General features: G+C 38.3%; 1 protein-coding gene and 1 pseudogene across 30 annotated transcripts in view; one reads left to right on the forward strand and one right to left on the reverse strand.

Moving 5' to 3' along the window:
• The window catches only part of LOC147911734 (uncharacterized), a 101,382-nt gene extending 88,438 nt beyond the window's left edge, over positions 1-12,944 (forward strand). For 27 of the 30 annotated variants that reach the window (XR_015550511.1, XR_015550514.1, XR_015550516.1 and 24 more), the window contains 4 exons: positions 10,216-10,329; positions 10,627-10,727; positions 12,330-12,398; positions 12,590-12,944. The gene's annotated coding sequence lies outside the window, so the exon portion shown is untranslated. Of the gene's footprint in view, positions 1-8,584; positions 8,628-10,215; positions 10,330-10,626; positions 10,728-12,329; positions 12,399-12,589 lie in introns of all 30 variants that reach the window. The other 3 variants (XR_015550517.1, XR_015550512.1, XR_015550519.1) reach the window with 3 other exon arrangements.
• A 2,985-nt stretch (positions 12,945-15,929) lies between these two features.
• Positions 15,930-20,410, reverse strand: LOC101400048 (tRNA pseudouridine(38/39) synthase-like; annotated as a pseudogene).
• Between the last annotated feature and the right edge of the window lie 2,715 nt (positions 20,411-23,125).

The raw sequence follows: 23,125 nt of genomic DNA on the forward strand, positions 1-23,125 counted from the left end.
TGTACTCTTTAACTACCCTCCTCCCTCCTTTTTATGTTTTTGATATCATATCCAACCTCTTTTTGTGCATTTGTATCCATTACGTTCTAATCGTGAAATAGATAATTTTTCCTATTTGTGGTCTTCTCTTTTCCCCTTAAATCAGTCCCTTTAACATTTCTTGTAACACTGGTTTCTTGGTGACAAACTCCTTTAATTTTTGCTTATCTGGGAAAATTTTGATCTCTCCTTCCATTTTGAACGATAACCTTGCTGGGTAGAGTATTCTTGGCTGTAAGTTTTTTCCTTTTAGCACTTTAAATATATCATGCCATTCTCTTCTAGCCTGTAAGGTTTCTGCTGAGAAGTCAGCTGATAGCCTTATGGGGTTTCCTTTGTATGTAACTTGACATTCTCTTGCGGCTTTTAGGATTCTCTCTTTATCTTTAATTCTGGACATTTTGATTATGATGTGTCTTGGTGTGGGCCTCTTTGGGTTTATCTTGTTTGGGGCTCTCTGTGCATCCTGTACCTGGATGTCTGTTTCCTTCCTTAGGTTAGGGAAGTTTTCATCTATTATTTCTTGAAATAGATTCTCTGCCGCCTTGTCTCGCTCTTCTCCTTCCGGGACACCTATAACACGGATGTTAGTGCGCTTTGATGTTGTCCCAGAGGTCCCTTAGACTGTCCTCACTCTTTTAATTCTTTTCTCTTTTACCTGTTCACCTTGGGTAGTTTCTTCTAGTCTTTCTTCCAGCTCACAGATCCGTTCTTCTGTATCCTCTACTCTTCTTTTGAGTCCCTCTAATGAGTTTTTCATTTCCAGTATTGTATTCTTCATTTCTGATTGGTTCTTTTTATATCTTCCATTTCTTTGTTGACATTCTCACTGAGTCCATCTATTCTTCTCCCCAGATCAGTGAGCATCCTTAACACTCTTAGTTTGAACTCTCTGTCGGGTAGGTTGCTCATTTCTGTTTCACTAAGTTCCTTTTCTGGGGTTTTGTCCTGTTCCCTTACTTGGAATGTATTCTTTTGCCTCTTCATTTTGCCTCTTTCCCTGTGCTTGTGTCTACGTATTAGGTAGGTCAGCTACGTCTCCTGCTCTTGGATAGGTGACCTTATGTAAGTGATGGCTTAGGAGGCTTCCAGTGTGCTTCCCTCAGTTCTCAATGTTCCAGGGTGACCCCTATGTGGGCTACGTGTATCCTTCTGCTGTGGCCTGTTTGCTCTCCCTGTAGGCGCCCAGGAGGCTGAGTTATGCTCCTGGCCAGCTGTTGTAATGCTCAGCTGCTTGTAGTTGTTGTGGGCCCTTCAGTCTCTTTATCAGCTGTGGGGAGCCCCAGCACAGTTGACTGCAAGTTCTAATACCACATTTGTGTTGCAGTATTTCTTTTAAGTGAGTAGGCCCCCACTGTGGCAGGTTGTTAGGCTCAGGGCCTTACAATTGCTGTAAGCCTCTAGCCTATTAGGTCTCTTGTCAGCTCTCTGAGGATTGCAGCTGGGTGGGGCTGCCCTCAGGCACAGGAGCACCCAATTGTTTCAGGTTTTGGAAGGTGGAGCAAACCTCCTATGTGGGTCTTTGAGAAGTACAAGTCTTCTGTGGCTGAGAAGCCCTGCCGCCCAGAGGTCCACACACACAGTCAACACAGTCCTGCCCCGTGTGAGCGCCCCGACCTCCCCAAGTGGACCCAGTCTCTCCAAGGCGGGAGCCCCACACACTCTGCCACCGCCCCACACTCTCCACCCGCTCCTTGTGCACACCCTGCCCCGCTCAAGTCAGCTCAGTTGCCAGGCTGCAGAGAATCCAGTCACCAATCTATGCAGGCCCACACGTTGCCTGATTGCTTGTTGTTGGGTGGGGCTAGTCTCTAGGGTGGGCTGCCTGCCCTGGCTGAGCTGGATTAAATCCGTGCTCTAGCGGGTGGAGCAGACCCTGGGCTAGCAGGTCTCAGGGAGAAATCCAATGGCGTCTGTGTCAGCACGCTCACACCAGGCCACAACAATGGCCGCCGCCAATGTCCCAGTCCCTGGAGAGGTCTCACCCCTCACCGAGATGCACTCAGGGCCTATTAGGTGAGTCTCTTGTCACCGAAGCACTGTGCACCTTTCTTTCTGGTGATTTTAGGATGCTTTCTGGAACGGGTGAGTTTGTGCGCGGGCCCTTTAAGAGCCAGTTTTAGTTTCTTTGTGAACCGGTTTTCTGGGGTGCTACCCAATGCTTTAGTAGCAGGCAAAGTCAGATATTATGCTGCTGGTCTCAATTGTGCTGGGTCCACAAAATGCCCACAGCGGGGGCGCTCCCCGGCTCAGGGCCCCGCGCCTCCAGGGAGGCTGCGTACCTGTGAGCTGCTCCCGGCGGCCGTGAAGCTGGCGGCTTGTGAAGGTGGCGTTTTTCCTCTCCAGAAGGGAGTCTCTGCCTCTTCTACCCCAGTTAGGATTGTCCGTTGTTGCAGGAGTTCCTCTTATCCAGTTTTCAGTACTGTCTCAGGGGTAATTTTTCCACGAGTAGTTGTAAATTGGCTGTGTCCACGGGAGGAGGTGAGTTCAGAGTCTGCCTACGCCGCCATCTTGACTCCGCCCCCCAGCATCCAGATATTCTTACAGTGAGATTCAAGATCTACCAATCAGACCCACACACTTAGAACTTGCAAACATAATTTTATTCCCCTACCCTTCATCACAAGCAGACAATCAAGGATTACCAGACATCTGAGAAAACGTTCAAGGAAGGAAAATGAAGAATAACACAGACACAAAGTAAAAAAAAAAAAGATATTGGAAGAAACTGACTACAGTGGTGAAAGAAAACTTCAAAACATTCTAGCACTACTATAATCAGAGATAAGACTAAGTTCTACTTATCACAATCCCATGGGTGGGAAATTTTAGGATTTGTAGAGGCTGAAAGACTTGCTAATATCCCATAGAAAGATTTAAAAAGTACAATGGTGTACACCTGAAATTTTTACAATGTTATAAACCAATGTTACTGCAATAAACAAAAAATTAAAAAAAAATAAAATAAAATAAAAAAATAAAAAATATATTTTTTCTATTTAAGTTTTTATATAAAAAGTAATATTTCATAGCAAAAGTATTGAAATGCAGCAGTGGTTTATAATGCAACATTTCATAATCTCCCACTACATAGCTTTCTCTTCACATCCTATTTTAGCCTCCAATATCTACCTCATGGGTTTCATTCAAATATATTTATCACGTGCAAAGAAATACAGAGAGAGGAGAGGGGAGAGAAAGATTCCAATATAATGCCTATTATTGGGTGTTTACTTTCCTATAAACATTAGAACACACTATGCACATGATTATGCAACTAGTTTACTCTTCAGACCACTCCATGGACATCCATACCAAGATGTATATATCACTGGACAAGATATGTAGATATATAGATATAGACAGTTGATTTTAAAGTTAACCTCTGGAAACCACAAGCAATGTCTTGTAGGGAGAGTATATTTTTGCAAAATAGAAACTTGATTTTTTAATGTGAGATTCAAATTTAACAGCATTTTGTGGGTTCATTTTCCTTTCCATTGTACACTTCATTAAAACTCTAGCTAATGCCATATGTTTAAAATGTATGTATGATAGATCCATCATATACTTTGGATCCTGCTATTGCCAATCCCCTTAGTAGCCTCATTTGTTATGGTAAATCTAAGGTTTTTGTTAGGTTAAGACTTCATGTGGCAACTAACTAAAAATTGCCCAAGTAGGCCAATATCATTGAATCAACTGGAGATTTGATTTACAAAAAGTGAAAATAAAATGAAATATCCATTATTTTGGAAAAGATAAAACGTGACCATTGATGAGGATGGGGGGGTAATAATAGCCCTATCAGGTAGTGGGGAATTATGACACATAAATTATCAGCAGAGGCCCTAGAATCTTGGAGACTACATCTAAATCTTAGCTCCATCACTTACATGCTAGTGTGAACCTGGGAAGATTGCTGAACTCCTCTGAGATTCAGTGTTCTCATCTTTAAAATATTGGGTCATTAAACATTCTCTGTAAAGGGTCAAATAGTAAATATTTTAGGCTTTGCGGGCTATATAGGTCTCTGTTGTTTTAGCACAAAAGCAACCACAAACACTATGTAAATGAATGGGAATGACTATGTTCCAATAAAATTTTATTTGTAAAAATAAGCAGCTGTAATCTTTATTGACCCTACATGGACAGTGGTTTGCTGGCCCCTAAATCACAGTGGCATATATATGTCTACACACACACACTTTAATAATTGTCATCAAGAAAGAAGAATTCAAGAATGTAAAATACTCCAACATATAAAACACATGTAAAAGAGATTTTAAAATAAAGGACTACTATAAAATAAGTTTGGAAAAAACAGTCTAGTGGATGATTTCTTCAAAATTATAAAATAGCTATTTTCACATATTAAATTGCAAAAAAGAAAAGAAAGAAAACCAGAATAATTGACCCAAAGAGATATAAAATTATTAAATGTATTCTATAAATCTCGCTTGGTCCTTATTACAAAATACAATAAATGAGAGTTCACTCTAGAGGTTGTTTATAATGGAGGGGCAAAGTTCTGACCATCTGGAGCATAGCACAACTCAAAAATGATTTAATTTTGATATAAACAAAGTAAAATTTGAAAGTACAACATTATTGATTATAGAGGAAAACATTTATTAATTTAAAAAAATAGAGCCAGCTCTGATGGCCTAGGGCTTAAAGTTTGGCATGCTCCGCTTCGGCAGCCTGGGTTCTGTTCCCAGGTGTGGAATGACACCACTTGTCTGTCAGTAACCATGCTGTGGCGGCAGCTCACATTGAAGAACTAGAAGGACCTACAACTAGAATATACAACTATGCACTGGGGTTTTAGGGAGGGGAAAAAAAAAACGGAAGATTGGCAACAGATGTTAGCTCAGAGTGAATCTTTCCCAGCCAAAAATAAAATATATGTATTATTTAAAATTATTTTTGCCAATCTTAGGTTTATATTAAGTAAGACAAATTTCTCATATCCTAAAATTGCTTTATCAGGGAGAGAGTACATTTTTTTTTCACCAGTAATAAGAAATATTAATCATTCTATCACATCATTACTCTCTCATATATTGACTCTCTTGGCACTATATGCAAAAAGGATATTGCACTCATTAATATTTCACTATTAGAAGTTCTTCAGGGATCTGAAGTTAGTTCAGGTTCCAGAAAGACCTAATTGTAAATATTGGGTTAGGTAAAGATCAACATTTCTAAATATTCCTTCTTTGTAGCCATCCCAGTGCACACTGGTTTTCAAAACACATTATTTTACCAAGCTACCTTATCATAAAATCTCTGGGAAGTAACTCACATCACAAAGTAATTCTTTTCTGTATGCAACAAATATTTATTGAGTGCCTACTATGTGTTTAGTTTTGAATGATTGAAAATTATTGGTAGGAAATGTTAAAAAGTTTAAGCAGAACATAGAAATATATCAAGATATTTGTATTTTATTTGTGAAAGAGTGATGGTAATTCCTGTGCAAGAACCTTTCTATGCTTTATTTGGCTTCCTTTGAATTTGCATTTAGAATCCATTTTACTGCTTTATGATACAGATGGAACTGGCACTGATGAATAAGTCATACTCATTGCGGAAATAAGCAACTGACCTTCCTAAAAATAAAGCACAATAGAAACCTAAGCAAGCTTCTAATTTCATGGCCCAAAGTCACAGCTGGGACAGGAAGCCTAGCCTCAAGAGTGATGGAATTCTACCCTCAGTCTCCATCTCCATTTTAACAGTGTTCTTACTTTGAGAAGTCAGAATAACACCTGAAGGAAAAGTAGGGTGATAATATTGTAGAGGTTGGGATTAGCATGTTATTTGAGAGAACGATATGGTTGTTAGTGTTCAACAGTGATGCCTTCCTTGGAAATGTTCTTATTTTACTTTAATTGTTTTCAGCTTACTGATTGTCTCTAAGTATATTAAGTATCAACTATATGCTGTGATCTGCAGATAAATGAAACCTAGACCCTGCCCTCAAAAAGCTCAAGAGTCTAGCACAGGGGTGGGCAATTTTTTTTCTCTTAAATAGCTAGATAGTAAATAATTTGGGCTTTGTGTACCATATGGTCCCCATTACAACTACTCAGCTCTGCCCTTGTAGCATGAAATTAGCCATAGAAAATAGATGCATGAATGTGTACATGTTTTTTTTTTATTTTGCCAAATCAGGCAGCCAAGCTGAGTTTGGCCCACAGGCCATCATTTGATGACTACTGATCTAGCCTCAGGACAATGGATAGGTTATATTTTTTGTCAATGCTTGTCCGTTTGTAGGGACCAGCTACAAGGTTGTGTTTAACTGGATTCCGAGGCTACGGCAGGAAAGTAAAGTATGGCATGATTAATTAGATATGCTTTCATATATGCATTGGGGTGGTCGTAGAAATGTCATTTCCCTATTTTTAGCGTGAAAGACAGACACTAACAATAAAATATTAAAACTTGAGAAAACTACCATAAAAGATATATGTATATAAGGCAAAAAGAGCTTAAAATTATTGGAAATGCCTAAGGGCTTGCTAAAGGTTTTACAAGAGAGAACAATAAGCCTCAGTGCCTCCAAATCTCCAATACTTGCTCCAAACAATAATTTTAAAAACCATATCAACCATAAGCCATAAAGAAAAGGACAGATATAGTTGACAGATATTGTTACAAATTAAAAATTTCTATATGTCAAAAAGCCGAGGAATACATTTCTCAAAAGACAAATGGGAAACTGAGCAGTATATTAGAGATAAACTTGACAGACAAAAGACAATTTTATACAATATAGTATGAACTCGACACAACTGAAGAATAGTTACTTTATACAAATAGAGAAACTAAGGACAAACATGCCCAAGGAAAAGGACATGAATAAGCGCTTGAAAGAAAGACCAATAGCTTATTGACAAGTTTAAATATGTGAGTGTTACTATTAATTAAATAAATGTTTATTTAAACAACATGAGAGGATTATTCACCACAATCATAGATGCCTATGTGAAAGTTGACACTTAGTGCTTCAGAGTAACAGTAGTCTCACTGCTGCCTGTATGCTTATTCATGCAGCTACGTGCTCATTCACTCACTCATTCAAGCCTTTACTAAGCTCCTGTTGTATATCCACTGCTTGAATAGAGAGCAAAGCCACGCACTTTCTCTTCACTAAAAGCTCACATTGTAGTAATAAAGGTAAAGGTATGAAAGATCAAAATGAACTGAGATTAAGAGTTTTCCAGCTAGGGGAAGTCTCAAATGTTTCATTTCTACTCCCCAAAGGTACAAATGTAGAGGGCCTTCCCCTACACCCACTAGGGGTCCAGAAACTACAGCCTTTTTTATCCTTGCAGATGTTCTGGGCTTTGCAAGGAAGGTTCTGCCTAGGGCCATCAGGTGGAGACCTGGCAAAATCTCTAGGCTCAGGCATCTGTCCTACTAGATAGACCATCAGTGGGCGAGGTGCTGAATGCGGACAAATTGAGGGTCTTCATCAGAAGTATGATAGGTGAAAATGAAGGGATGGACATAGTTATGCCAGGTAGTTAGAAATCCAAGAGAAAGGGCAAAAACAAAAAATAAGCCACGATAGAGGAGCTTAATAATAGAATTAATAAGCACAAACTGGTATATAGAAAACTTACCCTCCACAAAGAGAATATACATTATTATGCACTAAAGGAATAGTCCTAAAAGTTGACCATGTACAAGTTCACAAAGATAGCCCCAATAAACTTTGAGTCAACATCCTACTATGTCCTTTGACTATAATAAAATTAGAAATATATTTTTAAAGGATAGCTTAAAAATCTAATATGCCTTGAAACTAAAATCATACTACTAAATAATCCTTTAATCCTTGGATTAAAGAGGAAATAAAATGTGAGATATTCATAACAGTACTTAGCACTAGAAGATTTGTGGCATGTAGCTAACATAGAACTTTATGAGAAATTTACTGCTTTCAGTACATGAATTAGAAATCAAAAAAATAATGAGGATAAATAAGCTATGTGTTCAACTCAACAAGCTGAAAGAAAGAGCAACAGAGTAAATGTAAAAGAAACCAGAAGGGAGGAAATAGACAGACAGAAATAAATGAAGAAATATAGACCAAAATATAAAGAATAATTACAAAATCAAGAAATGGTGACTTATCAAGATTAATAAGATAAACCACAAGCAAGATATCAAGAAATAAAGAGCTAAGACGCAAACAAAATATGAATAAGATATGGAAAAATATAGCAATTTAAAAAGTAATGAAATAGTATTATGAATGAGTACATGCCAATAAACTTGAAGCCCAAGAAGAAATGAGCATATTGCTAGGGGAAACAGTATAAATGGCTAAATTTTGCAGAAGAAACCTGAAAAGGCCAATTGTTTGGGAAACTCCTATTTATTGTGGTCTAATTTTTAACACGTTTAGCCTCTTTCCACCACCTCACTCACTTCTCCCCAGGGTCAGACAAGGAATAATTTGGAAAATTTGTAAGAAGCAGTGGGTCATGCGTCACTCAGTCCCTTCTGATTCACTCTCTCTTTTCAGAATCAGGCTACCAGCTGAAAGGTGAATTCTTATCTGCCACGTGGTAAGGAGTCTGGTGAATTCAGGGATGAACTATTAGCAAGTCTGCTTGGCTAGAGATCTAAAGTCAACTTTCAGTCAGCTCTATCTGGATCTCTCTCTGACACATGTGTATCCATCAACAGGTTCCAAACTCCGAAAAGGAAGAAATGGGTATTATTAATTAGCTCCTCTCATAAATTCAAACTGCCCATGACTATTAAAGAAATAAAAATAGTAATCAGACTCCTCCCATCCACTAACCACACATTCAGTAAAGTCTAGATCTAGATGGCTTTATGGATAAATTTTACAAAATGTTCAAGGAATAGACAATTCTATCTCTTATACAAGTTATGTCAGAAAATTGAAAATGAGAGAAACTTTGCCAACCCATTTTATAAGGCTAGTATAACCTTGATTTCAAAACTGAGAAAGATCATGAAATGAAATTTAGAGGGCTATCTCCCTTATAAACATAAATATAAAATTGTAAAATAAGATATATCATAACCAAGTAGGGTTTGTCTTAGGAATGTAAGACTAATTTAAGATAGGAAAATATGTTTGTGTGATTCCCCACCCCAATAAAATAAGGAAAACATTTCATTTAAATAATTATCTCAATAGGTACAGAAAAAGCATTTGATAAAGACACATTTTTTTAAAAATCTCTTTCCAAAAACTAATAATAGTAGGAAACTTCCTTAACATGATAAAATCTGTAGCAAGACAATAACAACAACAAGCCTCCAAATTACTGTAACATGTTAGGCACGTGAATTTCAGGGTATGAATATCTGATATGACCTCTACATTCAACCTAGTACTAGAGGCCATGAGCAATGAAATAATAGCCCCTAAAAATAAAAGGTATGTGATAAAGATATCAGCACATATCAGACAGTGCAGGAAAACTGTGTACAGAATAACAAAATTGGATAAACATCAAGGATTTATGTTTAAAAAAGTATATAAAAGACAAAGTTCACTAATAATTAGTATCCATAAAATAGAAAATGGCAAAATTGTCATAAAAAACAAGAAATTGAATAGAATGAGGAACATTAGTAACCAAAAACTAATTTAAATAGAAAATCTGAATAGCTGCATCACTAGTAATCATACAAGTGAAAGGAGATTGCATTATTTACAATTTTAAATGCAATCACATTTTTAAAAAATTTAAAAGTTGGATAATACTGACTATATTACTTATCATTTGCTGTGTAAAAATATTACCTCAAAACGTAGTGGCTTGAAACGACAAAATCTATTATCTCTGAGTTGCTATGGGTCAAGAATCTGGGTGCAGCTTAGCTGGTCCTCTGGCTCTCTTATAATGCTATGTCACCTCAAGGCTGAACTGGAAAGTACCCACTTCCCAGTTCACTAATGTGGTTGTTCCTTGCAGTTTGTTGCACTGAGGGCTCAGTTCCTCAGGAACTGTTCCTTGAGATGATAGCCTCTTCATCGAGCATCTCACGATATGCTTTCATCAGAATGAGAAAACGAGAGGGCAAGAGAGATTGTCAGTAAGAAAGAGTTCTAGCAGGAGGAAACCCTATCATATTAATGACATCCCATTTCTTCTGCTGGATTCTATTCATTAGAAGCAAGTCACTTAGTTACAGCCCACACTCAGGGGAGTGGATTACACGAGTGTGAACATCAAGAGGCTGGGATCATTGGGAGCCATATCAGAAGTTGCCTTCCACAGACTATTGGTGAGTGTGTAGGAAAATATGTACTAATATAATTCTATTGAGAAGGTAGACTGGCATAGTCATTTTGGAGAGCAATCTGGCAATATTTAGCAAAATTATCGCTTATAGATTGAATGTTATGTCCCTCCAAAATTCTTATGTTGAAACTCTAATCTCCAATGGGATGGTATTTGTAGGTGGGGCTTTTGGGAGATAATTAGGGTTAGATTGGGTCATGAGGAGGGGGACTTATAACGGGATTAATGCCCTTATAAAAAGAGGAAGAGACAGGAGATAGCTCTCTCTCTCTCTGTGTAGCTACCAGTGAAGGCCATGTGAGGACATAAGCAGGAAGAGGGTCTTTATGAAGAACCCAACCATGCTGGCATCCTAATCTTGGACTTCTAGCCTCCAGAACTGTGAGAAATAAATATTTGTGTTTAAGCCACCCAATCTATGTTATTCTGTTATAGCTGCCCAAACACACTAAAAATTATGTGTATCTATGACCTAGAAATTCTATTCCTAAGTATATATACCAGAGAAATGCATGCAGAAGTCCATAAAGGGACATGAATGAGGATGCTCATCACAGCGTTGTTTGTGGCAGCGAAGTGGGGAGCCAACATAGCTGTCCCTCAAAAGTGAAAGAATGGACAAACAAAACTTGGTGCATGCATTCTAACAGAATATAATGCAGCATTAGAAGGAATGAACTAGAGGGCCGGCCCCATGGTTTAGCAGTTAAGGGCGTGTGCTCCGCTGCTGGAGGCCCGGGTTCGACATCCCAGGCGCGCACTGACGCACCAATTCTCCAGCCATGCTGAGTCCACGTCCCACATACAGCAACTAGAAGGATGTGCAGCTATGACATACAACTATCTACTGGGGCTTTGGGGGAAAAAATTAAAAAATTAAAATTAAAATTAAAAAAAAAGAAGGAATGAACTAGAGATACATATAGCTGCATAAGTTGAACTTAAAAGCATAGTGTTGAGTGCATATGGTAAGAAACAGAACAAGATCTCCGCCACAATGCTATGCATTCAATCCCACATATGTAACAAGGCTATGTATTTCACATGAGTACATACATATACAAGGGCATAATTCAAACACATCAGAATAGGTGCCTAATGGAAGGGAAAGGAAGTGAGTGTTTGACTCTAGGAAGAATGAAAGAAAAATAATAAAATATAAAAGAAAGAACCTTGCAAAACTCAATGATGATAACTTGGCCAGAGTCCAAGAATAGAATAAAAATAAAAATAAAAGTAACCTTCATGACCGGGCAGTTAATTCTAATCCCTGCCTGTAAGTCGCAGAGCTGGCAGAAAATAATTTAATCAAAATTGGCAGCCTTTAGTGCCAGATGCTATAGCGAGATGTTTATTCATGGAAGCCGTCTTTTTGTTAGTTTGTGAGATAATTCATATCTCCAACGGTATTTAAATTCATTGCTTTTGGAGGGATTTTAGGTAAGATACCCAAAACACTAATTAGTAACTAAGGGTGAGAGATAGCGGAGTAAACCACTGAGTAGGGGTGGTCTTGGAGAATAGCTTGGAGGAAAGGTTCTTTCTCTACCATGTGCACCTCAATTGAACATGCGGATATGAGGAGGGGTGGCAGTTCAGCTAGGGGAGACTCATTTGGGGGTGTTAAAGAAAAGCCCCCCTTCTCTAATCAAACCATCTTTGCGTCCTCATCATTCCTCCCCTCCACAAAGGGGTCAGTAGTGGTACTTAGACATTTCAAAGCCACATCTTGGCCTCCCTAGCAACCTCTCCCCCACACAGAGGTGTCATAAGTGGTGCTTTGTGATGTCTAAGTCCCCCTTAGCCACCATTGGCTGAGGGAGAGCCTTGCTGACCAATCAAAGATGGAGGGTGTGGCACCTCATTGTCCTAGAAGGGTATATATAGGACAGTCAGGAGTCCTGAAGTAGACCACTGGGAGGTTTCGACATGGCCAAAATAACCAGGAAACTACCAGAGCCTAATACAGATATCGACCAACAGACCTCAAGCTCCAAAGGGGAGAAGAATATGAAGACTCCTTATCAACTCAGGTCCAGAGGTGGTGGAAAAGTAAGATAACCCTACTCAAGCTACTCTTTTCTTCATTGATTCCCCCTCCCCCAAGAATCTTACCCTTTCCTTGCCTTGTACAAACCCCTTCCTCAGCCCTGAGCACTTCTCATGAAGCCCCCTTCCTATCAATATCCCATCTTCTTCCCCTAAACCAATGCCCTTTTGGCCTCACTCTGTTGTCCTTCCAGGTAGTGAAGACAACCACGAAGATAAAAAGACCCCTTCCAAGACGTTCAAGTAAGAAAGCCTCTGGAAAATCTACCAAATCCATAAGAAAGCCTAAGAAAGGTCAAGGAATAACACTATTCGGTCACTACCACAGGCTGAATGAAGAGCTGAATCAAAATGAGCCGGAGCAGGACCCAGAGAAGGTGGAAAATTCCACCACATCAAGTGATGACCTGGAAAGCCAGTAACTTCAGGGTGAGGCCAGAGACCTCAGAACTGTCTGATAAGTCTCTGAGATCTGGCCCCTGAGAAATTACCAATGGTGTAGATGTCATTTTACAGCAACAGGGTACACTGATGGTAATTTAAATAAAATTGGCCTATTGTGAAAATTTGAGTGTGTTTCTTTGAGTTCTCTCATGGTGGGAGGGGGCAAGGAAGGGAAGAGGCAGATGTGTGAGGAGGGAGGGACATGGGGTCCTACAGGGTTGGGGGCCAGACTAGCAGAATCACAGTTAACCAGACAGGATAAAGACTGAGCACTGAAGACAGATTTCCTCCTTAACACTTGAACGCAAGGATAAGATGGAAAAGGGCTTGGCATTTCTGCCCCTGGGCGGGGGTGGGGGGGCAGGGGGATGGGCACTATGTCAGAGTGTAGATTGCTGGAACCTATATGGGGTAAGGTGTGTGGGTGGCAGTACCATTCCCCAAAATAGACAAATAAATCACTTCCAGGCCATCTACCTCATAATGGTGTCAGCAACTAGTGGTCCTCAGAAAGGCCAAAAATCTCACCCTACTATAAGTTACTGTGAGTACACTAAGGACTAAACTAATGATGATTAGAAGCCACAGAGCCAACACTGATTAGCCCACTTTCTTAAGAAACTTATGGTGGAGCAGTGGCCTCACAAGGCCAGGGCAGTGGGAGCAGTCTGTCTTCAGTGTAGGCCATAAAGGGGAGCGCTGTCTACAGAGAATTCTAAGACAATATAGTCTCCCCTCCAAATGTCTTATCTTTCTTCTTTCCAAGGTTGCTTTTTCCTGAAGAGAGACTATTATTTTAAATGGTTTTATTGAAGTGTAATTGACATATAATAAATTACACATGCTTTAAGTGACAGTTTGATGAGTTTGGTCTTATGTATACACTTGTTAAACCATCACCACAATTATAAGAGTGAACATACCCATCAGCCCCTGAAGTTTACTCTTGCCCCTTGACAATTTCTCCCTCCTGCCCCTCTCTGCACCCTCATCCTCATATAATCACTGATTTGCTTGCTGTCTCTATAGATTAGTTTACCTTTTCTAGCATTTTATACAAATGGAATCAGTATGTATTCATTTTCATCCAGCTTCATTCACTCAGAATGTTCTTGTGTATATCAATATTATATTTTATTTTTGTTATGATTGTTATTTTGTTGAGAGTTTAGTAGCGTTTAAATGATACCCTAGGGTTTTAATTTTTTAAGATTTCGAGATCATTGTAAATTCACATGCAGTTGTAAGAAATAGAAAGATCCCTTATACCCTTAACCTAGTTTCTCCCAAAGGTAACGTCTTGGAGTATCTGCAAGTACATATCTACAGTACAATATCACAATCAGAAAAGTGAAGTTGATACGATCCCTTTACTTTATTCAGATTTCACCAGTTTTACACACAAATTTGAGTATGCATGTTTAGTTCTATGCAATTTTATCATCTGTGTCGTTTCCCGTGACTACCACTACACTTAAGATACAGCGAAGTTCCATCACAAGGATCCCTCATGCTCTTCATTTATCACCACAGCTACCTCCCTCCCTCCTCAACTCCTGGAATCCAGTAATTTGTTCTTCATTTCTCTAATTTTTTCATTACAAGAATGTTAAATGGAATCATTCAGTATACAACCTTTTACAATTGGCTTTTTACACTCAGCACAAACCCCTTCAGACCGATTCAAATTGTTGTGTGTATCAATAGTTTTTTTTCTTTAATGTGAAATTTTTGTTGTACATTATTGTTTGTCAGTCACCATATAAATGCATCCCTTCACCCAATAGTTTTTTTTTTTTATTGCTAAGTAGTATTCCATGGTATGGATATACCACAGTTTGTTTAACCATTCATTTATTGAAGGGCATTTTGATTGTTTTGATTTTGGACTATTACAGATAAAGCTGATAAGAACATTCCTGTGTAGGTTTTTCTGTGACCTTAAAGTTTATTTCTCTGGGATAAATGCCCAAGAGTGCAACTGCTGGGTCGTGTGGTAATGGCATGCTTAGTTTTGTAAGCACACCATTTCCACATCTTTCCACAGTGGCTGTACCATTTTACATTCCCACTGGCAATCTATGAATGATAGTTTCTCTGCATTTTCACCAGCATTTGGTGTTATCATTTAAATTTTTTTTTTTTTAGTTATTCTGGTGTGTGTGTAGTAATATCTCATTGAAGTTTCCATTTGCATTTCCCTGATAGTTAGTGTTAAACATCTTTTTATGTGCTCATTTGCCATCTGTAGATCCTCTTCATTGAAATTTATATTCATATCTGTAGCCCATATTCTTTCTTTTTTTCTTTTTTTGATACTGGAAGAATCAGGCTTTAAGGAATTTGAACACAAGTTTCCAGGTATACATAAATACATCTCCATTTTACAATTGCTGTTTGCTTCTTCTATCTCTTAATCTTTTCGGACAGTGATTAGAGTGTTTTAACTCTCTTATGTACGCAGCAAAAACTTCTTTAATATGTCCTTATGGTCTTTTTTTTAAGACAGTTGATCATCTGAATTTCTAGGACTTCTTGCATTAAATTATTTTTTATATTTCCTTTCTATACACCTACCGCTAGCTAGTTGTTGCCTCCTAGAACTTGGTAAGTTTTCTGTGATTAAATGATACTTTTAATTTCTGTATCAATACAGAGCCTCTTTGTTGGTCTCTCCAAAATAATATTTTCTTCCTCTAGTGCATTATTACAGTCCCTTTTGGCTTTTGTTTCTTCCTCATGGAATAATTGTGGGTGCTTGATGCATCCCCTACTTATAAAATGCTAGATTGGGATTCCTATCCTTGACATTTAAGATGATCCATTAGGGGCTTATATGTGTGCATTTTCACTCCTACTGCAAAGGCACTGGTCTGCTTTATGACAGAGAGCTTAATGTTTCTCCATTCTATCATTCCATCCATCTTTGGTCCTGTTCCACGGGGTACTGCAACAGAGTCCAGTCCTTGTAGCATACTACACAACATGTGAGTTTTAACAGTATGATTAGCCCATAGTTGTTGCAGGTGGATGACACTGAACTCTTGACCCTCCCTGTCATAGATCTACTTGATATTTTCAAACTTCAAGTCATACAAGACTACAGGAAATTCTGCAGCCATACTGCATTGAGGTTTCTGGGGATTTTTCTCTATGTTCAGCAGCTCCTCAGTGATCTCTGGCTTCTCCATTCCTTGGCCAATCAGAAAGAAGACAAGCATCATACAGCAGAGTTGATGATAAAGGAATCCCTGGTCAATCACTTCAAACTGATATAACTGCAGAGGTTTTTACCATCTCTCCTCACCTAGGTTCTGGCCTACAAGCTGTACTTGAGCAGACAGAATAGTCCACTGAAAATTAGTCACTCTGTTGGCTACATCCATTTTATACAAGTTCTTGACATCATATGTGCCAACATGCTTCTGAGCTGCATAATTCATGGCTACAATACCTAAATCAGCATGCAGGAGAACAATAGCAGTAAGTCCACTCAAGACAGCTGAACCTAGCACTGGAGCTAGGTTCCACAGGGGCTCAGGCCAGTATATGGATGTCTGGACGAGCACCTGATTGAGAATGTGGATACAATGGATCTCTTTAGCAGCACTGTTGACTTCCTCTTTTAAATCAAAATCCTCTGAATCCTTTCCCCTTGGAAAGTGAGAACAAACGTCAAGAGAAATCACCTGCCCGAAGGCACTTAACTTCTTTATCTGTTCACCCACATCAGAGATTGTTGGATGTCTATCTGCTTTCTACTAGTCAAGTCTTGGTTAGAGCCTCAGTTTCTTTCAATAGTATTGTTTGTGTTTTCCTGACTGGTAAAGCCCTGGTATCCCCAGCCCAGATAGGCTGTCCATAGGGCTACATGTCTTCAGCCCTGAGCACTGAAATCAAAAGCACCCTTAGCTTTTCCAGCTTCTGAAGACTTTACTCTAACATTTGAGTCCTTCTTGTTGTTGGCCTGTTCTTTTTTAAGTCATTGCACCTCCTTCTCCAGTTCTTGTACTCCTTTCAAGAGTTTCTCAGTCTAGTTTCCGTCTATGTTATTTTCAGCAATGATATGACCACCTCAGGAAATAAAGGAATCATACAGGTCCACCTACCTGCTGGTTGTGGCCTACAACTGTAACCCATTTTCTATTTCTTTTATTGTTGAATGTCAAGAGCTCTTTACATATTTTTCATAAAAGTCTTTCGTCAGATATGTGATTTACATTTTCTCCCAGTCCGTAGCTTATCTTTCAGCACCTTTATAGGAGCTTTCACAGAGCAGGTCATTAATTTCAAGGAGATCCAGTTTATCAGTTTTTCCTTTTATGGATCATGCTTTTGGTGTTAGGTCTAAGAACTCTTCACCTGGCCTTAAGTACCGAACATCTTCTCTAAAATTTTATAGTTTTGCATTTCAATCTGTGATCTATTTTAAGTTAGTTTTTGTATAATGTATGAGATTTAGGCCAAGGTTCATTTTTTTCTTTTTTGACTATAGATGTGCAATTGCTCCAGGACCATTTATTTAAAAGGCTATTCTTCCTTCATTGAAATGCTTTTCACCTTTGTCAAAAATAGTTGGGCATATTGGTTTGGGTTTATTTCTGGGTTTTCTATTCTGTTCCATTGATCTGTGTGTCCATCCCTCTGCAAACACCAAGCTGTCTTCGTTATTGTGTCTATATAGTAAGCCTTAACACCAGGTAGGGTTATTCTTTGCACTTTATTCTTATAACTCTTTGTGGTTTTGTTGTTAGGGTAATACTGGCTTCATGAAATGAGATGTGAAATGCCCATCCCCTTTGATTTTGTAGTAGAGATCGTAAATTGGCATTAACTCTTCTTTAAGTGTTTGTAGAATGTTTCAGTGAAATCATACAGACCTGGATTTTCTTTTTCAGGAACTTTTAAACTACAAATTCAATCTCTTTATTGGTTATAGGACTAATATTGCCTATATAACCTTGTTGAGAATTTTTGGAGTACTTTGTGGTTTTTCAAGGAATTGATGCATTTCTTCTAAGTTTTCAAATTTATCAGCATATAGTTGTTAACAGTATTCTCTTATTATCCATTTAATGACTGCAGGATCTGTAGTGATATTTTCTGTTTCATTCCCGATATTGATTATGTGTTGCCTTCTCTAATTTTATCTTTGTTGGCCTTGCTAGAGGTTTATCAATTTTATTTTTTTGAAAAAGTAGTTCTTTGTCATTGATTTTCTCTATTTTATTCTTCCTTTCAATTTCATTGATTTCTGCTTTTATCTGTATTATTTACTTCCTTCTGCTTGCTTCCATTTATTTTTCTTTTTTCTATATTCTTTAGGTAAGAACTTAGGGCTCTGATTTGAGAGCTTTCCTTTTTTTCTAATGTGAGCAGTTAATGCTATAAATTTCCCTCTCAGTGCTATTTTAACTCTGTTCCATATATTTTGATATGTCTTATTTTCATTTTTCAGTTCAATTTTTTTTTGTAATTTCTCTTGAGACTTATTTGACCCATTGGTTATTTAGAAGTGTGTTGTTTAATTTCCAATTGCTTAGAGATTTTCCTGTTGTCTCTCTGATTTACAAATTTCTAGTTTGATTCCATTATGCTCAGAGAATATATTATTTATGATTTCAATCTTTTAAATGTGTTGAGGTTTGCTTTATGGCCCACAAGATGGTCCATCTTGGTATATGTTCTGTAGGCAGTTGAAACAAGTGTGTATTTTGCTGTTGAGTGGAGTGTTCTTTATATATATAAATTAGATCTTCTTGTTGTTTTTAGTTATTCTATTCTCATTGATTTTCTGTCCAGTAGTTCTATCAGTTGCTGAGTGTTGAGTGTTTTAAGTCCAACTAGAACTGTGTATTTGTCTATTTCTCCTTTCAACTCTATCAATTTTTTCTTTGTGTATTTGGAGTTCTGTTGTTTGATTGATACACATTGAAGGTAGTTATATCTTTGCGGTGGATTGATACTTTTATAATCATGTAATTTCCCTTTGATGTTAGTAATTTTCTTTGCTATGATGTCTACTTAATCTGATATTAATATAGCCATTCCTGCTTTTCATTTTTAATTATGGTAAGATACATATAACATAAAATTTGCCATCTTAACCATGTAAGTGTACAGTTTAGCAATATTAAGTATATTTATGCAAGCAATCTCAAAACTCTTGTCACCTTGCAAAACTAAAACTCTATATCCGTTAAACAACTCCTCAATCCCCCTCCTCTAGGCCCTGATAACCACCATTCTACTTTTTCCCTATGAATTTAACAACTCTAGGTACATCATATAAATGGAATCATGTAGTATTTGCCTTTTTGTGATTAGCCTATTTCACTTAGCATAATGTCCTCAACGTTCATCTGTTCTGTGGCATGTGTCACAATTCCCTTCCTTTGTTAAGGCTGAATAATATCTCATTGTATGTATATACATCATTTTATTTATCCATTCATCCATCAATGGACACTTGGGTTGCTTCCACCTTTTGCCTATTTTGTGAATACTGATGCTAGGAGCATGGGTGCACAAATATATCTTCAAGACCCTGCTTATAATTCTTTGGTGTATATACTGAGAAGTAGAATTGTTGGATCATGTAGTAATTCTATTTTTAATTTTTTGAGGAAACTCTGTACTGTTTTCCATAGTGCCTGCACCAATTTACCTTCCTACCAACAGTGCACAAGGGTTCTCTTTTCTCCACATCACCTTCTGCTGAGATTGAGTGCTTGGGGTTGCTGAAGAGTTTTTCCTCAATGTTTGTGCTCTGTCCTTAGCTTTTGGTTGCCCCTATATGTCTGCTCCATACAGGGAGTGTCTCTGCATGATTTTGCCAGTCACCTAGTGGTGAATGCTGTTGCTTGTTATTCATTGATAGGATAGCAGTATGGTGAGAAAGTTCTCTCTCCTCCTAGTCCAAACTCAGTCTTTGATAGGCCCTATGAGCCCCGTCTTCAGGAGTGGGTTCTTCAGTGTTCCTAGCCCTATTCCCCATGATAGCTAGACTCTCTCTTGTTATGGGTTTTGTGTGGGAGATCTCATCTCCCAGTGGTAGGAGGTCTCTAATAAGATTGGTATATAATCCTGTCGCCTGTACTGTTCCCTGCCCTGCCCCTAGAAATAGAGGGATTTTTCCTCTATCCTCTCCCTAGTAACAATCAGTCTTTGCCTCTGCCTTGGGGATGACAGGATTTCCTGACCCTTCACCAGAAGCTTAAGGCTTTTAAGACAAGGGTCCAAGCAATGGGGCACGGTTTCATATCTTCCAGCAGTGAGACTTGATGCCCTGCTAAATGCCTTCACCACCAAGGGAGGCTCTCCACTGGTTTCCTGCCCTGCCTGCAGTCTTTCTCTTGAGCACCCATGGGAGGTCCATAGAAAAGAGCCCTCAAGCTGATGCTAACTCACCTTGTGTCTGTTCCTCCCAAGGCTTTGTTACTGTTACACTAACCCACACAAAAGCTTTTACCTTTTTTTTGAAATGTTACTGATTTCTTCCTACCCACTTGCAAGGCAGCCTCACATTTTTCTGCTGCTCTGTCTTGGGTGAGACAGCCAATGTGTCCCATCTCCCCTTGGGGTTGGAGGGATGTCCCTCCCTGGATTTCAAGCTACTTGGTTGCCCTGAAATCTCCACTCTCTGATGGGTTCAAGAAAAATTACCATTTTATAGTTTATCTGAATTTTTCTTGTCATTCAGGTATAAGTGTACTCATTCAGTTTTCCATATCCTAGGCAGAAGTGGGATGATGCAGAACCTATATTTTAACCACTACATCCTACTGCTTCCCAGGACAGATATTACTATTACCTTCCTTTTTCAGGGATATTTTCAGGTGAGAAGTTCAGAGAGAAAAGATGAATTTCCATAGTCAAATACCTACTAAGTGGCAAAGACAGGATTTGAACTCAAGTCTATCTGGCTCTTAAGCCTTTTAAAATAAGTAATAATTCTTCTTACATATTTATATTACCTACAAACACACATTTTAATTTTTGGCAGAAAGTCTTGCCTGGTAATCTTGGGAGTAGGCAAGGTTACAAGCCTGAATGCACTTGTAATTGTGTGCTATTAGTGGAAATATCATCACAGCCTGCAAAGTCCCTATAGCATCACACTTGGATTGAAATTGCTGCTTTGGATACTGGTGGAGGCACTAGTAACTGAGAGCTATTAGTGCTGTCATTATTGCCGCCTGGAACATCCCAGGAGGATGGCGCTTGTCAGTAGTTGCTACAGCCAGAGCCTTCTCTGATGAGATGTGCTTGGTAAATAAAGTTCTGTTCAATCACTGATGATTCTATTTGCACATATGTGCCTGGAAAATATCTCACGGAAGGCAAAAGACTAGTGCATGCTGAGCGCAGGCATATTTAATGGACTGAGGAGGGCAACCTTGGTAAAAAGCAACAGAAACCTGGAAACACCTTTGCCTCATTTCTCCACCATAGGACCATTATCAGGATAAGATGGAAGAATCACCCAGGCTGCCTGTATAAAAATGGCCTCGATCATTCAGCAAACATGTATTCAGCACTTACCATGTGGCAAAGCACTCTTCTGGGTGCTGGAAACAATTACACTACAGAAATGACTATCAAATAATTTTCTGCTTAAAAGGAAAGAGTTCCCCAAGGCCCCCTAAATTTCACCTAAACACTTGGAGTTCTTTAAAGCTGCCATCATACCCATTTCCCAGAAGTGATACTGCCCCTCTAAGTCTCTGGCCCAACCCTATGTCTTTGTTCTCCTTAATCTAGCTGAGCCAGGCCAGCATTTTGAAAAGTAATATTTATTCAGAATTAAGGGAGGACTTGGAGGAAGTACATAAGAATAAGTTAGAAAGTTAAAACTTGCCAAGCTTGCCAGGTCCAAGTTTCTATTCCAAATATTGTCACATTCCTAACGACTGCAATGCTGTTCCAGACGTCTGATTTTCCTACTCTCTCACCTCTCTGCCATCTTATTCATCTCCCTCCCACCAGCGAGCGTCAGTCAGCTGCTCACATGGGCATTCCCTTAGAGAAACACAAGGAAACCACGTTTCAACTACGTGAGTTAGAATCTTTTCACTTGGTTTTGATCTCCAGACAAAGAAGCTACATTTTCCGGAGGCAAATGACAAGACTGTGATAATTGATAATCACCATCATTATGAATAATTTTATTTCCTTTCAAATTTCTGATAGCATATCTTGTGTTTTCTCTTTCTGATTCACAATTAGATTTTACTGAATGTCCATTTTGATTATCTTTTCAATGTGCCAATGCTTGGATTAATTTTAATCTGTACTTTCAATCCAATAATTTGTCGCTAAATTTAATAATTCGTTTCTTGTGGCTCCCTTTGTTTTGTTTATATTTTTAACTTTTTGAATTGCATCTTGGGTTCATTTGTTTTGATTCATTCTTCTTTAATGATGAAACTTCTTTGGACTTTGTCATGTGTACAATTTGCCTGCATTTAATAATAATACTAACTAAAACTTAAGTGCTTATTATGTGCTGCTTTTGTAAATATTTTATATACACTTATTTAATCCTCCCAATAACTGTATTCAGTAGGAAACTGAAGCACAGAGGTGTTATGTTTTCTTATATTTACCCAAAATCACATAAGTAGTAGGTGGTAGAGCCAAGATTGGAATTCAGGCAATCTGTCTGCAGATCCTCTCCTCTGAACCACCGTAATTTTGAAAGAAATCTGTAGCACTACCTGTGTTTCCCTTTGTCCCATGGCAAATTCTGGCTGGGACTTGGTGCCTAATTATGTCATCCTGGTACAAATCAAGATAAATAGCAACACACAATACCCTTGAGTCTTCATAAACTATGTATTAACGTCTGTAGTTTGGAAACAACTATTTTTTTTTCCACAGGAAGACTATTTCTTTTAAAGTGTGATCATAAGTAAATATTTTGTGGAAATCTTAACTTGAATACAAAATAGTGAATTGTTGAATTAGTTTTAAAGCCTTCATTTCTCTTTACTTCTCACTTCAGACTGTGTAGCCCTGAAATCTTCCCTGAATACTCCCAATGCATACACTATGTCTTTAGGTGGCTTTACTCAGCTTCTAGAAAAATTTCTGTTCCATTGTAGGCTATGAAATATTTTGAATGAATATATAATTGAATTTTCAAAAGCAAACTGGCGATGATTGGAAGCAAGAAGATACTTCCAGTCTTAAAATAATTTGGACATTTTGCCACTTGAAATTAACTTTCTATCAAATCTCCAACTTGGAGAATAATGAAACTAATGATCTAGATTTATATGGGT

Source organism: Ceratotherium simum, chromosome X (assembly GCF_057802395.1).
Source record: "Ceratotherium simum simum isolate JZ-2026a chromosome X, ASM5780239v1, whole genome shotgun sequence".
Lineage (NCBI taxonomy): Eukaryota > Metazoa > Chordata > Mammalia > Perissodactyla > Rhinocerotidae > Ceratotherium > Ceratotherium simum.